Source organism: Leiobunum rupestre, chromosome 5 (genome assembly GCF_980474605.1).
Source record: "Leiobunum rupestre chromosome 5, qqLeiRupe1.1.hap1, whole genome shotgun sequence".
NCBI lineage: Eukaryota > Metazoa > Arthropoda > Arachnida > Opiliones > Sclerosomatidae > Leiobunum > Leiobunum rupestre.
The window spans coordinates 16,442,198-16,460,196 of record NC_143388.1 but is presented as its reverse complement, the minus strand read 5'-3'; the positions used below and the strand labels follow the sequence as shown (position 1 = coordinate 16,460,196).

Genomic DNA, 17,999 nt, shown 5'->3' with positions numbered 1-17,999 from the left:
TTACCTGCAAGAGTTAATTTCGGCAAGATTAACACGCTTTCATCATGCCAATCCTCCCTCGGATGGGGGGTGAGGGGACTTGGTGGGAGGTACTTAGCCTAATGGGCCAAGTGGTAGATTAAGACTGGAAATGGTAATTAAAGTTACCGCACCTCTATCGTCTAATTAGCAACATCGTCATTTCACGAGTCGAAGGGAATGCGCTAATACACCGCTGACATTTTTGTTAGCGTGCAGTCTAGAGGAATTTGCTACGTAATGTAAACGTATCTCTGGTAAAAACATCTCAAAGACGGTTAAATAAGGTAATTCACTTTTCCTAATAAAGATGGCGGTAGTGAGGAAGAATCTAATGGTATTCATTTCTCTGGCTCAAAAATGGGCTTTTAGATAACTTCGGCCTATCTTGCTAAGGTGGCGGAGTGGTTAGCACTTTCGCCTCGCAGCAAAAGGAGCCGGGCTCGATCCCAGCTTGTGGCAATGGGTGAAAACTCGGAACAGCTCCTTCCTAGTTGAGTTTGCAAAATCTCGCGTCCCCTAGTTAAAGGAACAGTCAGCTCTATCATTTCCACCTGTATTATGATAAGGCCATTGTTTTTAGAGATGGCAATGATTCTATTCGAATCTTCGTGGTGCCATCTATTAATGGCAAAAGGAAGCTAAGATTCAAAATAGCGAAACGATAACGTCGTCAGAGATTCATTGTAGAGTATTATAATTGGACAACTAATGCTATAGTTAGGCCTTTAAGTAATCGTTAAATTTACAAACGAGCCAATCAACGCGAGGGGTACTATTATGTCCCACCGTTTGGGTAAGAATCTTGTTTTGATTTCGAGGCTAGCATTAAAGGGGTCCTCCCCGAGTTGTTCACTGTCCTCTTTCCATAAAAAGCTGTTAGCACGAGCCCCCCCCCCCCCCCACCACCTACGCAGAATAACCTGGCCACCTGTATTAATGGCATTGATGACTATGGCCTAAGGTGGTATGTTTTGTGATTAGCTGATTTTTATTATGGCTACAGAGTAAAGAATATCTTAAAGCACTTCTTGACTGTCCTTAGAATGTACAACGCAACATGTCTCATAGATTCTCGTTCAAATGACCGAAAACCCTCTACCCCTCAAAAAGGTTAAACGAGTAACTTAAATTAGCCCCCACCAAAGTTAATCCCATCCAGCGTGAAAATTTATTAATTTATTTTTAATTTGGTTCAGGTACCTAAGGGTTAATTTTGGCTTCAACCAATATCAGAGTCATCTCCGTCCCTGAAGCAAGGTGTTCAATTTCCTTTCTTGGAAGAACTTTTGCAGCGGGAGACATTGTCGAGTCGAGAGGGAAAACCGAATTTACGGGCCACAACTTCACCCCGCGGCAGTCACCTAAAATGGCGTCCAAATTAGGTTAAAAGCCCGGAATATGGCCATCCTCTCTTCTTAATGCGGTAACGTGTCCCCAGTCTGACGGTGGCGCTTTCCACGGCTCCCTCTCGCTTGATTCATCTACTTGTCAGGCTGCAGTAACAAATTGAAAGAATGAGAGCCGCCAAGACACCGGCGTCACCCGAGTCCCCGCCACCGACACGAACCAGGGTCGCCCCGCGCTTTAACCCGCTACCAAATGGTGTCACGCCGGGAAAGCGGGGATGCCCTGGTCTCCGCAGACCCGGTAATCATTTATCTCGATTAGGTGCTGGACATTAGACAAGAGGTAAAATGCGTGTTACTCACTACAGGAGGACTCGCAGCCAACCAACTTTTTCTATCAACCATCGTATACGATATGCTAAAGCTACAAGCCCCAACTCTACACAAACCGGGGGCTTCTTGTCACGGATTAAGAATATAAGGTTCGCCACTAATCTAGGATTACGATTTCGAAAGTAAGAGTCTATAATATATTTTGTTGTGGTGAAATTATTAAAGCAAGTGTCGGCTCGACGTGAAGTAGCTGTTTTTCCACAGATGTCGCTAGCGTCGAAATCAAAACAAGATGCTTAGGCTGCATTTTAACCCAAAAGGCGGGATATAAAAGTACCCCTCGCGTTGGTTGGCTCGTTAGTAAACTTAAATTATAGTAATTTTTAACAAAATATTTAACATGGGATATATAATTTAGGTGTATAAGTTGTCTAATTATAATACTCTACAATGATTCTCTGACCACGTTATCGTTTCGCTATTTTGAATCTTAGCTTCCTTTGCCATTAATAGATGGCACCTCGATCTCCAATAAAGTCGTGTTTGCGAAGATCCGGATAGATTCATTGCCATCTGTTATAACAAGGGTCTTATCATAATACAGGTGGCAATGATAGAGCCGACTAGTGCTTTAATATAATGAAAGATTATATAGAACTCAGTAACCTAGATTTGAAAACAGAGATTGAAAGTGATCACCCACTTCCGGCACGCGATCGACCTCCGAAAATTAGGATTTGATCGGTTGCTGTATGGCACTATTTATAGTTGGCTACCATGGTAACTATGGAGCTAATGTTTTCGGAAGTGGGCAATCGCTATTGACCACTTGTGAGACAGTGATTTAAATATCTTAATATCTTTACCTAAGAAGAAGAGTCCAGCAAGTTGATATACGTGTCTTTAAAAATAAATTTTAAATAACAATCCTTAAGTGTTTTTACATAAGACTGACTCAATGTTTTAATTTTTTCCAAGTATTTTTCCCAAATAGAAGTTTTTAAAGACTTGCTTGATGTTCGCTTTCAGGTATTTCAAGTTTAGTTCAGTGGAGCACACAGTAGCTTCCAGGAAAACCATTAAATTTCCACCTACAATAAGAACGCTTATAAAATTTCGTCATGAATTGTGTCATATATAAACCTCCAAGAATCTGGAAAATACTCAGATTTCCGCTACCCTGTTGTAAATATACATCTAGAAATCCAATCCTTTAAATTACCCTGTAAAAAATTACCTTCAGATTTACAAGGATGCCGAAAATTTTATCTAAAATTTAATTTAGCAACAAACTATAAATAGAACAAGATATACTAAAGTGGAATACAGGAAAACGTGGAATATAGACAAAAATGGAATATAGACAAAAATGGAATATAGACAAAAGGGGAATATCGGCAAAAAAGGGGAATATCGGCAAAAAAGGGGAATATCGGCAAAAAAGGGGAATATCGGCAAAAAAGGGGAATATGGGCAAAAAAGGGAACATAGGCAAAAAAGGGAACATAGGCAAAAAAGGGAACATAGGCAAAAAAGGGAACATAGGCAAAAAAGGGAACATAGGCAAAAAAGGGAACATAGGCCAAAAAGGGAACATAGGCCAAAAAGGGAACATAGGCCAAAAAGGGAACATAGGCCAAAAAGGGAACATAGGCCAAAAAGGGAACATAGGCCAAAAAGGGAACATAGGCAAAAAAGGGGAATATAGGCAAAAAAGGGGAATATAGGCAAAAAAGGGGAATATAGGCAAAAAGGGGAATATAGGCGAAAAGGGGAATATAGGCGAAAAGGGGAATATAGGCAAAAAAGGGGAATATAGGCAAAAAAGGGGAATACAAGCTAAAAGGGGAATACAAGCTAAAAGGGGAATACAAGCTAAAAGGGGAATACAAGCTAAAAGGGGAATACAAGCTAAAAGGGGAATACAAGCTAAAAGGGGAATACAAGCTAAAAGGGGAATACAAGCTAAAAGGGGAATACAAGCTAAAGGGGAATATAGGCTAAAGGGGAATATAGGCTAAAGGGGAATATAGGCTAAAGGGGAATATAGGCTAAAGGGGAATATAGGCTAAAGGGGAATATAGGCTAAAGGGGAATATAGGCTAAAGGGGAATATAGGCTAAAGGGGAATATAGGCTAAAGGGGAATATAGGCTAAAGGGGAATATAGGCTAAAGGGGAATATAGGCTAAAGGGGAATATAGGCTAAAGGGGAATACAGGCTAAAGGGGAATACAGGCTAAAGGGGAATACAGGCTAAAGGGGAATACAGGCTAAAGGGGAATACAGGCTAAAGGGGAATATAGGCTAAAAGGGGAATACAAGCTAAAAGGGGAATACAAGCTAAAAGGGGAATACGAGCTAAAAGGGGAATACGAGCTAAAAGGGGAATACAAGCTAAAAGGGGAATACAAGCTAAAAGGGGAATACAAGCTAAAAGGGGAATACAAGCTAAAAGGGGAATACAAGCTAAAAGGGGAATACAAGCTAAAAGGGGAATACAAGCTAAAAGGGGAATACAAGCTAAAAGGGGAATACAAGCTAAAAGGGGAATACAAGCTAAAAGGGGAATACAAGCTAAAAGGGGAATACAAGCTAAAAGGGGAATACAAGCTAAAAGGGGAATACAAGCTAAAAGGGGAATACAAGCTAAAAGGGGAATACAAGCTAAAAGGGGAATACAAGCTAAAGGGGAATACAAGCTAAAAGGGGAATACAAGCTAAAAGGGGAATACAAGCTAAAAGGGGAATATTGGTTAAAAGGGGAATATTGGCTAAAAGGGGAATATTGGCTAAAAGGGGAATATTGGCTAAAAGGGGAATATATACTAAAGGGAATATTGGCTAAAAGGGGAATATATACTAAAGGGAATATTGGCTAAAAGGGGAATATATACTAAAGGGGAATATATACTAAAGGGGAATATATACTAAAGGGGAATATATACTAAAGGGGAATATATACTAAAGGGGAATATATACTAAATGGGAATATATACTAAATGGGAATATATACTAAAGGGGAATATATACTAAAGGGGAATATATACTAAAGGGGAATATATACTAAAGGGGAATATATACTAAAGGGGAATATATACTAAAGGAGAATATATACTAAAGGGGAATATATACTAAAGGTAAAGATGAAAGTGGAATTTAGGCGCAAGTGAAATATAGGCGCAAGTGAAATATAGGCGCAAGTGAAATATAGGCGCAAGTGAAATATAGGCGCAAGTGAAATATAGGCGCAAGTGAAATATAGGCGCAAGTGAAATATAGGCGCAAGTGAAATATAGGCGCAAGTGAAATATAGGCGCAACTGAAATATAGGCGCAACTGAAATATAGGCGCAACTGAAATATAGGCGCAACTGAAATATAGGCGCAAGTGGAATATAGGCGAAAGTGGAATATAGGTGGAAGTGGAATACGGGCTTCAAAAGCCACGGGGATAAAATTAAATCTTTTTGGCTGGTATCCACGTGTAGCGCGTAGGGAGGAGGACTGGAAACTCTTTCGATCGGTCTCGCGAGTCGGGGCTGACGAAAACCCCTTTTCTCCGTTTCCATGACGACGGAGAGCCAGCCCTAACGAGCACCGAGCTACCTCTCTCCACGGCTCTCGCATCCAATCCGTCTATGGCGTGTATATATACACCACATAGTGGCATCCTTTCGCGCTTTGTTTTGCCGGAGACCCTAATCGTACATTGCCCGCTGCTCAGTGCTTCCCTCTATCTTCAAACGTGTTTACCACTATTTCCTTCGGCCCAAAGACGAATTTTCCTGCGAGGTCTTTTCGTTCGTTCAATCTGCACAACCCACTTTCTTATATAGATCTATCTATACATCTCTGCGTGTGTGTTTTGTGTACCTACACAATATAAAGCGCGCGCTGAGGACTGTAGGGAGAAAAGGGTCGCTTTCATCCCAAAGGTAAATATGAAAGAAAAGACCGATTTTTAGACGAAAGAGAGAGAAAATGATATATAGAAAGCGGCTTTTTGTGATATAAAAGGGGTATATAACGCCATCTGGGGGTTATCGGAAGAATAAACCAAAATTAGAACTTTCCTTAGTCTATCCTGGGAATAAATTAAAGACTAGGTTCTGACTAGGTTAATACATAGAGGAGCAAGTGGGAGGATTCACATTTAAGCTTTAGGATTGGTAATTTATCTATTTTGGATTTCTGAGTTTTAATTTTTATTAAAAGTGGATTTCTGGGTTTTTTTTAATTAAAAGTGGATTTCTGGGTTTTAATTTTTATTAAAAGTGGATTTCTGGGTTTTAATTTTTATTAAAAGTGGATTTCTGGGTTTTATTTTTTATTAAAAGTGGATTTCTGGGTTTTAATTTTTAATAAAAGTGGATTTCTGAGTTTTAATTTTTAATAAAAGTGGATTTCTGGGTTTTAATTTTTATTAAAAGTGGATTTCTGGGTTTTAATTTTGAATAAAAGTGGATTTCTGGGTTTTAAATCTTATTAAAAGTGAATTTCTGGGTTTTAATTTTTTATTAAAAGTGAATTTCTGGGTTTTAATTTTTATTAAAAATGGATTTTTAGGTTTTAGATAATGATATTGAAAACAGTTATTCTGGGTTTTTGTAGCTTAGCTGCTTAGATATAGTGGGTATTTTAAGTTGACTTGAATTTCTGGGTTTTAATTTTTATTAAAAGTGGATTTCTGGGTTTTATTTTTGAATAAAAGTGAATGTCTGAGTTTTAATTCTTATTAAAAGTGAATTTCTTTGTTTTATTTTTTATTAAAAGTGGATTTCTTGGTTTTAATTTGGATTAAAAGTGGATTTCTGGGTTTTAAATCTTATTAAAAGTGAATTTCTGGGTTTTAATTTTTAATAAAAGTGGATTTCTGGGTTTTAATTTTGATTAAAAGTGGATTTCTGGGTTTTAAATCTTATTAAAAGTGAATTTCTGGGTTTTAATTTTTATTAAAAGTGGATTTCTGGGTTTTAATTTTGATTAAAAGTGGATTTCTGGGTTTTAAATCTTATTAAAAGTGAATTTCTGGGTTTTAATTTTTTTATTAAAAGTGGATTTCTGGGTTTTAATTTTTATTAAAAATGGATTTTTAGGTTTTAGATAATGATATTAAAAACAGTAATTCTTGGTTTTTGTAGCTTAGCTGCCTTAGATATAGTGGGTATTTTAAGTTGACTTGAAAATTTATTAAATATATTTTGAAATTTTTTCTTAAAATGGATTTGGAATTTCATAATTGAAATGATTTAAAGCAAGTGTCGGCTCTATCATTGCCAACTATATTATGACCAGGCCCTTGTTATCAGAGATCACAATGAATCTATCCCATTTTGCGAAAATACTATTTTACTGGAGAGCGTGGTGCCATCTATTAATGGCATAGGAAGCTAAAATTCAAAATTACGAAACAGTAACGTCGTATTATAATTAGATAACTTTTACTAAACTTAGTGGACTTAAATCTAAAATATATATACCTTATAAAATCTATTGTTAAAAATACTATAATTTAATAACGTTTTCCATTTGATTGTTCGAGATTCGCTCCGAATCTGTCTCTGACGTCATAAATCTCGCCCCAATCGACTAAAGTAAAACCGCAAATGGAACATTCCATGAACATATTCCCGCGCTTTGTGGTTTTGCGTCTGCTAGTAATTTGAATATTCGCGTCTTGGTCTGCCATTTTGCCAAAAAATCTAAAAGGAACACGCAAAAATTTGCTCCGATCTCGATCTCAATCCGTTGATCTGTCGAAATCGGCAGATCGGTTTAGGCGATCTCGGAACACTCAAGAGCAGGAAATGGAACACGCGAAACTTTATCGGAGCAGATCCGAGCAGGCTAATGGAACATAAAATGTTGATCAGGGCGATCTAGAGCGCTCGAGAGCAGTCTAAAGGAAAACGAGCCAATCAACGCGAAGGGTAATTTTATATCCCACCTTTCAGGCAAAATGTAGCTTAATTATTTGGTTTTTATTTCGACGCTAGCGACATCTGTTGTAAAAAAAATACTTCTGGTGGAGCCGACACTTGCTTTAAATATTTTAAGTATCTTCCTACTCTTGACAATGGGGTGATAGTCACCCCGAAACTAATCGAGTTTGTAATGTAAATAAGTTTTATATTGTAATTAAAAAGTGTTTTTATTCATGCAAAAAATGACGGTGTTCCATTTCTTTTATACTATATTAGCATGAAGGTCTACAACTTAATTTATTTATCTTTAAGTTGATCTGAAGATTAAAAAGCCTAGTGTAACGAATTTCCATTTAAATTTAATTAGTTTTCCGACAAAATACGATTCATATGGTACTAAGCCTTACGAATTTTTTTGCATCGACGTTCGCCGTCGTACCTTTTTTTGCTCTAGTGTTAAGCGCCAAACAAATCTACTTCTAAAGGTTAGTTTTCACTAAGACTAAAACGTCAGGACAGCGAGCGTCGACGAAAAAAACCATAACCGTTAGGCCTAAAAACTGGTTCTCCCTAGGACTAAATCGTCACAACTTACCGTTAGGCCTAATACTCTCACCGTCGTAGCGTTTTTACCCTAATGAAAACCAGCCTTAATATAATATTTTTGATTCAATGCTCACCTACGTAGCTTGTGTGCCCTGTTGAAAGCCACGCTTTAGGCGCGAAACAAATCTACTTTTCATTAGAAAGCGGAACAATTCCAGTTAGGCCTAACTCAATATTTTTGCGTCAACACCATCTTGGCGATTTTGCTCTAGTAAAAACCAGTTTTTAAAGGCCTATGAGTTCTTCTGCCAGTTTTCCTTAAGGTTTTTTTCCCGCCGCGCAAATATCCTGGTGGTGGGCCAACGTGTTCTGCAAAACCACGCTATAATATTTCAAAAGTAAATAGCGAGACACTAAAAGACAATCATTATACTATCCAGTCAAAAAAGTACTTATATAATGCCAGTACTTAGAAACCGCAATTTCCATCAGCACTCGAGCAAATTAGCTAATAAGTGGGGGGAGGGGAGATATGAGCTAATTTTCGTGATGTTTCCCCCTCTTCTATCGACCTGATAAGAGGAGAAACTTAAAAAGTCTTTGCTCCCTTTTTTTCCGCTGAGTGTAGACTTCTTGCCTCCTCTCGCAATCTGGCCCCCACCACCAACCCTGATTTTCTTCTTTCGACTGAGGGCCCCTGGTTGATGGGGAGGCCAAAGGACGGCTTCCCTTCAAAGCTCGCCTGCATCGAGGAGAAGTCGAGCGTGAGAATATTGCTGCTCGTTGATTTTGTCTCAATGACCCAATACTTTCCTTCGATTCCTTCTTTCCCCCGTTTTTCTTTCCCCCGTTTTTCCTTCCCCTATTTTTCCTTCCCCTATCTTTCCTTCCCCTATTTTTCCTTCCCTATTTTTCCTTCCCCCTTTTTGCTTCCCCCTCGTTTCATTTTCTATACTTTTTATTTCCGAGTTGTAAGCTTTGAACTAGAAATGCGGGAGCTCTGCGGGTTTTATAGTGACCATTTTCGAAGCCTCCTTCAAGGGCGCCGCCATTGCGGGCTGCTCGACCGATAAATGCCTTAAAATAGGTATTAATCAATCGCATGGCCGCCGTCAGGTGCTGGTCTTTGTACATGATTTATATTATAATTGACAATTAAAACAAGTAACCGCTAAAAATGATATCTAATGATAATAATAATAATCAGCTAGGCTAATACCCAAGGCACCACCTAAGTCATCAAGCGACTTTTGAAGCCTTTAATTCAGGTGGCCGTGTTACAATGCGCAGGAGGGTGGTGGCAAGCCCTTCATGCCACGCGAGCCAACAGCTCCCTACACTCACTATTACCGTTAACCTCAACAAGTTCTATTCTATACAGGGTTAAATATTGGAAAAGTGGTAAAAATAATTTGATTTCTTGTAATTGATTTGACATTTGTGGGACGGACAGACCAGCAAATATTCCTGCAATAATGTATTTTTTGTACAAATAGTTAATAATAATAATAATCAGCTAGGCTAATATCCAAGGCGCCACGTGGTCTTCTTGTTTTAATGTTGCTCTGACGTCACAGTCTCTTACAAGTGTACGAGCGCGCGCTGCTGTCTCCAGAGGAATATAAGTTTTTCTAGTGAGCGTGCGAAAATATACTAATAAAGCTAAAAAAATTCAAAATAGCATCACTCGCTAGCGGCACCATGAACTAATCTAACCCAACTTCCGGTAACGTGATAATCTGAGAATTTGGTGCGCGATTTTGAATACCTCAATTTTGAGGCTTAATTCGTATTTAGCCGCATTAATTTCGTTTTCGCCTCGTGCTCGTACTTAATAAAGCCAGTTTAAAACCGCAATTTGAGAAAAAACAGTTTTTGTTGTAAAGATGCAATAGAATTATCTAATAATGGTAATACACTTAAAAGGTTAAAGGTGTAAAAAATTTAAGTTAAGATTCAGTCTTATATAAAAATACAGTAGTATTTTAATCTCTTTCAAAAGTTACGTATCTCGACTTGTAAGATGTTTACACCTAGGTAGCTAAATGTTTTGGAATATCACACTACCTTAGACCATCTGGTGATAAAAAATATACGAAATCGTTTCTGGGTGGGGCGTTATATCGATTTCTAAACACACTAAAAACAGACTAAACAGTTACGCGGGAACCACAGCAAAGAGGATAACTTTTCCTTTGACCAAATGTTCTACGTCCACCCGGACAGATGAGTTCTACCAGACACCAAAAACACGGGACCCAGGTTCTTTGGAAAAGTCGGTATTTACGAGTGCCGGTATAAATACTTTCCCTTTCTGTATTGGCCGACCAATATAAACTCTAACTCCAAATGGTTTCAGTGACGGATACCAGATAACGGAATTTATAACATTTGACCCGAACTAACCTTTAACTAAGTTTTACGCGAATATTGAAAATTGTCTTAAATTGCACCGCGTTCTTTTCCATTAGTAGTTAAATTATAACTCTGGCAAAAAAAAGGATCTTAAACATCCAGATCTTAGCCGTCAAAATTTGTCTTGTAAGCAACCATAGATAAGCTAGGTAGCGAAAAACAAGGGAAAGCAGGCCGGGTCTCATTCGACACCCCGCGAATGTGTTTATCGTCCATGCGCCCAGCTGCTTGTCTGTCCAAGATCCCGACGTGCCAAAGTTATAAAAAATAAAGTCGGTTTCCCTCCGAACCAGCCAATGCAAATAAACAGAAGGCAACGGTTGACCCCGTGAACCCCTCCCGATTCGCATGGGTGTTAAAAGAAGCGCGATAACTGCGGAAGAACCGAGACAGGCAACCAAAAAAAAACCTGTCTGCTTCTCGAATGTCGTCGCTAACGTAAAAATGTTATTAGCCACCCAGCACTCTATACGTTACACCTAAATTCTTTTTAGATAGCTTACTGACGCGAGAAGCAAATCGGTCGAAGATAGTGAAATAGCTATTTCCACTCATTTATGTCAACAACTAAATAGAGACTTGGAAGATTATTTTGTCATGATATATGTCTGCAATTATCAGTTTCAAATTTCACTTCCATCAATACAGAAATGACTTATTGTACAAGGGGTCATCTCAAGGATAAGAATAATCAACTCACCGATTCCACAGTTGGTCGGACTGTCTGGCAGATATTGGTGGAAATTCCGTTCACAAAGAATCTACACAAAGATAAAAATAAAATAAAAGATTAAACTTAACTGTTCAATTTTAAAACAAAACTATCCGCAACTCAACGCCAATTAAAATATAAGTAACGTATGTATGATATATTGTATTCTAATAACGCCAATTTGTTTAATTAGACTGTCAATGATAAGCTTAAATATTAAATTGGCTATGGTTTTTAATAGAGTTGTTAATTTTCCGGATAATTTTCAGCAAATCGGAAAAATAAAAAATTTAAACAAATTACTTTTTAAGGTTTTTTAATGTTTTTATCTCTTTAACGATATAAAATGTCTAATATCAGTAAAATTACTACAAAACATTAATAGTGTTACATTGTTAATCAGTTTAAACTAGTCTAGAGGTTTACTTTTAGATTCGAAACAATGTGGCAAAAATGCCGCTTTATTTAAATTTGCAAACAATATATTAGACTAATCATGGAATTAAAACTTTTTCTATTTTTTTCGGAAAAATACGGAAAATTTTCCGGAAAAAGGGCCTCGGTCATTTTACGACTTACAACACTAGTTTTTACTATTTTGTAGAACTGCCTGGTAAAAATAATAACTCTTTTGACGGAGCTAAAGCCCATTAAATATTGAAACGAAAAAATATTTGAATCTTTAAAAAAAATCACAAACGTAGCCTAGTGCTGAACTGTTTTTGAACTGTTTAGAAATGTAACTCAACTCGTATCGTAGCCATAATGCCAAAGAAAATATAGACCTCTTTTAACCTAGTTTCGAAATAAATGCCTCGCCCGTGGTCAAGAGCGTTTACCCACTTCCTGCCGGAACTCCGAAAATTGCTAAATAGTTACCATGGTAACCAACTATAGATAGCAACCGATGGAGGCCCATTTTTCGGAGGTCACGTGACGGAAGTGGGTAATCGCTTCGTTACAAAACGATCAATAGGAAAGCTTCGATAATGCTAAATCGAAGCTGTAATGAACAAAATAATTTATCTTAAACTATCTGTCCATCTTAACTAATTGCTTTAAAAGTCGCTTGATGACTTAGGCCTAAGGCGGTGCCTTGGGTATTGAAATTTTTAATATTTAGTCTTAGTTTCTCTATTCGGTGTTATAGTCGCGAGCCAGATTTCCCGCACGGTACTGACGAGTCCCAAATAGGACGAAACCGGTCTACCGTTGGAATTTCTGGCTATTTTATTTAAATTAGTTTTTCACTCGAAGACCTATTTGGTCCGAGTTTCGCGTGTTTTTGTTTGCTCAAAGACCTATCGGTACAAGCTATTAGTAAGTTTTTGAATTTCTTCAAATTTGTTTAGGGTTTAGCTTTATTATCCCTTTTCATAATGGACTAATCTACTTATTCGCTAATTTTATCAGCCTTGAGTATAAGCCTAGCTTATTATTATTATTATTATTATTATTATTATTATTATTATTATTATTATTATTATTATTATTAACAAAATTATAGCAATAATTAACAATAATAGTAGTTCTAATGACAAATATAAATAGTATTAAGAAATTACCGATTTAAACGTTATAAGTGGCATTTCTTAATATTTTAATAATAATTAATATTAATAGTAAACCTAATTAAAAATATAAAAAGAATTATTAAATTACCGATTAAAACGTTATAAGTTGCATTTCTTAATATTTTAATAATAATTAATATTAATAGTAAACCTAATTAAAAATATAAATAGAATTAGGAAATTACCGATTTAAACGTTATAAGTGGCATTTCTTAATATTTTAATAATAATTAATATTAATAGTAAACCTAATTAAAAATATAAAAATAATTATTAAATTACCGATTAAAACGTTATAAGTGGCATTTCTTAATATTTTAATAATAATTAATATTAATAGTAAACCTAATTAAAAATATAAAAAGAATTATTAAATTACCGATTAAAACGTTATAAGTTGCATTTCTTAATATTTTAATAATAATTAATATTAATAGTAAACCTAATTAAAAATATAAATAGAATTAGGAAATTACCGACTAAAACGTTATAAGTTGCATTTCTTAATATTTTAATAATGATTCATATTAATAGTAATATTAATGAAAAATATCAGGAAATTAAACTTTTACCGAAAAATATAATAACTTTAAATATGAATTATATCATCCATTCCAACATACACAAACGAACAGAGCGAAGAAAGATTTGATCTTCCAAATATGGACATTTGAACTCGTTCCCTTTACTGTCTAAATCTGCGGTTCCTTCCATTTTATTTTTATGTAGCGGAATTGATCCTCGAGATGGCTGAGATGCGACTCGCCTCCAAAAGGAACATTACAGAGATGAGGCAGAAATTGAAAACTGATGGTTTGAACGTTAAACCATAAAAACGAAAACTGTCTACAACGCACGACAGAGTAATCGAAAACCCACGAAATGTGTTAATCCAGGAAAAAATACCTTTTTCAAATAGACATTACGATGTTTTATTCCCCTAAAAAATAAGGTTCTAAAAATAGGTATCGAGATTCAGACCAAGAATATATTAATTCCACTTAGACGATTTCAGATTACGATGCAAATGGATAGACTAAAAATATTTATTCTTCTGGAATATAAATAAATACATTCTAGTTCAAATATACGAGTTATTTTTATCCCGTAAATATAAGGTTTTAAATATTGATATTGATATTATCATAAGTAACATAATAAACATAAGTATGACACTTCTTATTCACCCAATACAAATTTTTTACTGATAGTCTGTTCGCCAATGACAACGTAAACCATTACGTACCGACGGACTGACAATTCTCCGCGAACTGCTCCTAGTATTTGGAGGATGCCCGGAAAATCGACGGACCGGCCAAGGCCTATTGCAAATTGAAATGCTTTCAAAAGTGTAAATAACGATTACTTTTGGAAAATAGTGATTAATTATTGAATCGGAAGATAAAATAACTATTGTAAACACTGGCTCCATTTCAGAAGTTAGTTATTTTCTAATTTCAAACCAAAACGCGTGTACGCTCGTATTTCTCGCCATCCAACTAACCAACTATTTTTCCAACGGAAAGAGTAGGAAGGGACGAGTTTCCTGTTCGGAAACTTCCTATTTCGCAATCACTCCACGACAGACTATCATTAACCGAATTCGTTCTGTGCCATACTTTATTGTGTTACTTATGATATTATGTAGATAATGCAGGGGCGTAGGAACAATGCCCCTCCCTAGAATTTTACTGGGAGGGGCAACTAATGTTATTGCCCCCTCCAACTTTTTGGTCAGTTGAAATCTACGCAAGGCTCAAATTATCATTTTAAAAGCGTATAAAGCTTATAGAACCTCAACTGCGTTTAAATTTCAGTCTTTTCCCGCCAATGTATATAGCAGAAAAATGTACAAATGCATTGGGAGAAGCTACACTCCATTAAAAATTCAAAACCATTCTCCAGACCCCTTTTGGTTTCACTTGGCCCCTCCAACTTCTAGAACGTTCCTACGCCCCTGACATAATGATTTCTCTATATACTTTCAAACCATTTTTAAAGTTAATTTTTATTTCGGATAAAAGCAGGTGTTGATTATCTTATTTGAAGCAACGTTAGAAAGTTATCCGTAGGTTCGCCGGGTCTCGAATCTAATTGGAAGAAAAACGTTTCAAACTTGAACCAAATAAAGAATGAAATAGTGTACCCAGCAGACTTTCAAATCATAATTTAGCAAATTTTGAATTTATTAGCCAGGCAGCATTACGCTCACGACCATTAGGAGAATTCCAGTCTAGACAAATGATCCCTTTGTGTGTTGTTTGGCGGATTCCAGTTACACACTTTATGCCAACTCCAATCCCTTTAATTTCTTCTTCTTTTTGTAATCGCGGTAGCTGAAAAAGCGGCCATAAATTATTTCTGACTTTTCCTCTTCGGATGCGCGTTCTCAGACTGTATTTAGCGTCACGTGCAATAGTTTATCTCGGGTCACGATAAAAATAACGCTTATTATACCCCCTAAAGAGGATAGCACCTGCTCCTCTAGCCGCGATTTCAAATTATTCAAAAATGTGTCCACCCACAGTAGCCCGGCGGATAAATAACACCTTTTTTCTGACTGTTATAAGCCGTTTAAATAACTCTTCCAACAGCGAGCTTTAGGTTCTAATAATACACTTTCAAAATGAAAAGCGCTATTATTTACCCTGATTTATAATTTCTGGTTGGACTGCACCCGTAACAGTAAAAGTAAAATATAAACGGCTGGAAACCCATTTCCCCGAGCTGGTTTTGTTCACGATGGAGTTGCCATCTAACGGATTGACCCGAAATTAAAATTGGTTCCAGTGTAAATTTAAAAGAGACTTTACAATCGGTTTTAAGTTCTAGTAAAGATAGATTACGAAGTTAAACTATTATCGATTTAAATACCAGAAGTTACATTTCTTAATATTATAATAATAATTAAACTATTACCGATTTAAACGTTATAAGTTACATTTCCTAATTAAATAATAATTATTAAAATTAATTTCTAATATTATTGAAAAATATAATACATTAGGAAATTAAACTATTACTGATTTAAACGTTATAAGTTACATTTCCTAATTTAATAATAATCATTAAAATTAATTTTTAATATTATTGAAAAGATAATAGATTTAGAAATAAAACTATTACCGATTTAAACGTTATAAGTTACATTTCCTACTTAAATAATTAAATTAATTTTAATATTAGTGAAAAATATAAAAGATTAGGAAGTTGAACTATTACCGATTTCAATGATATAAGTTACATTTCCTAATTTAATAATAATAATTAAAATTAATTTTAATATTATTGAAAAATTTAATACAATAGGTAATTAAATTTACATTTCTTAATTTTATAATTATAATTAACAATAATTGTAGTTCTAATGACAAATATAAATAGGATTAAGATATTACCGATTTAAACGTTATAAGTTGCATTTCTTAATATTTTAATAATAATTAATATTAATAGTAAACCTAATTAAAAATATAAATAGAATTAGGAAATTACCGATTAAAACGTTATAAGTTGCATTTCTTAATATTTTAATAATAATTAATATTAATAGTAATATTAATGAAAAATATCAGGAAATTAACTTTTACCGATTTAAACATTATAAGTTACATTTCCTAATTAAATAATTAAAATTAATTGTAATATTATTGAAAAATATAATACAATAGGAAATTAAATTTACATTTCTTAATTTTATAATTATAATTAACAATAATAGTAGTTCTAATGACAAATATAAATAGGATTAGGAAATAACCGATTTAAACGTTGTAAGTTGCATTTCTTAATACTTTAATAATAATTCATATTAATAGTAATATTAATGAAAAATAACAGGAAATTAAACTTTTACCACGATATAAAGGAAAGTTACCTTTCAATTTAGAACTTAAATTAAATTAAATTAAATTAAATTAAATTAAATTAAATTAAATTAAATTAAATTAAATTAAAAATGGTGTATAAAAAGTCTTCTTATGAGGACCCATGCCATCGTGCCAGGCAATAAAACACTTTCAAATAAAATCGGACTCCCCTATGGCCTACTTGCAATATATAGAACAGAATGGTCAGGGAACGAGGGCTATCCATAAAAAGAAGACTGCTAGCGGTTGACGGGAGGGTAAGAAGGGTTTGTGGACCAGTTTGACTCGTCTTCGGCGGCGGAGCTACCGAATCGGTTCTTTCCCCGTCTAACTGCGAGAGGGCGCCACTATTCCAATGAAAAAGTCTCATTTGTCACGCCTAGCTCTTCAACCATCTTCCCAATTTCGCCGCTACCCACTTCAATTCACCTTTTCTCCCCTCTCCCCTTTTTTATATTTGCCGCCAGGGGTGGAGACGCCGCTGAATTCGTCTATCCCTTCTTCCTCAAACGCGGCGTTGCGGAAAAAAAACTTCCAGCCAGCGGAAGAAAAAGAGAAAGATATTTATTAAGGTGTCAACACGTCTGTTTTTCTAAGCCTTCCATTGTGCGGTTTACGCGGTTGGATTGAACTTGTATTCTGGCCAAGTCTGCGAATTCCTGCAAACCCCCGTGCACCCCACCCCTGCAAACCTCTTTTACTGCCGTTTTTCTCATCTACAGATCCTCACACATTTGGCAGGTGTTACCTCGCGATATAAAGTCACCCTTTTAAAAATAATGCCACAGCCCCTCACTAGGATCGCTGCTGTACGACATCCACTGTTTACATCGTCCGCTTTATATATTACATACACTAATTGCAGCGTTGCCAGACACTTCGAAAGTTTCGAGCAATAGTACGCATTTTTCGATGATTCAGATTGCGCGTACGAAAGGTTTTCTGAATTTGGTTGAAAAACAGTTAGAACTGCGACTTTTAAACATAAGTTTTTAATCGGTTGAACTTTAATGTTTAGTAAAAATTTTTAATTCACAATTTTAACGATATTACACTAATTGTAGCGTTGCCAGACGTTCGGTAATTATCGTACACTAAATTTTGGGACGCACGATATTTTTAATGGCGTACTCAGGGTTGGCCAAAACCCGGCAAAATCCTGCATGTGGGAAAAACTGGTAAAAACCGGAAAAAAGTGGAAAAAAACTATTTTCGTGCTAAATTAATCATTGATATATCTATTAAGTGACTAATTTGG

At 35.6% G+C, this 17,999-nt stretch overlaps 1 long non-coding RNA gene across 1 annotated transcript in view; it reads right to left on the bottom strand.

Annotated features, from left to right (window-relative positions):
• The window catches only part of LOC149943650 (uncharacterized), a 278,012-nt gene that overhangs the window by 136,914 nt on the left and 123,099 nt on the right, over positions 1-17,999 (bottom strand). The window contains exon 3 of the long non-coding RNA XR_016481060.1: positions 11,287-11,347. This is a non-coding gene — a long non-coding RNA (uncharacterized LOC149943650). The remainder of the gene's footprint in view (positions 1-11,286; positions 11,348-17,999) is intronic.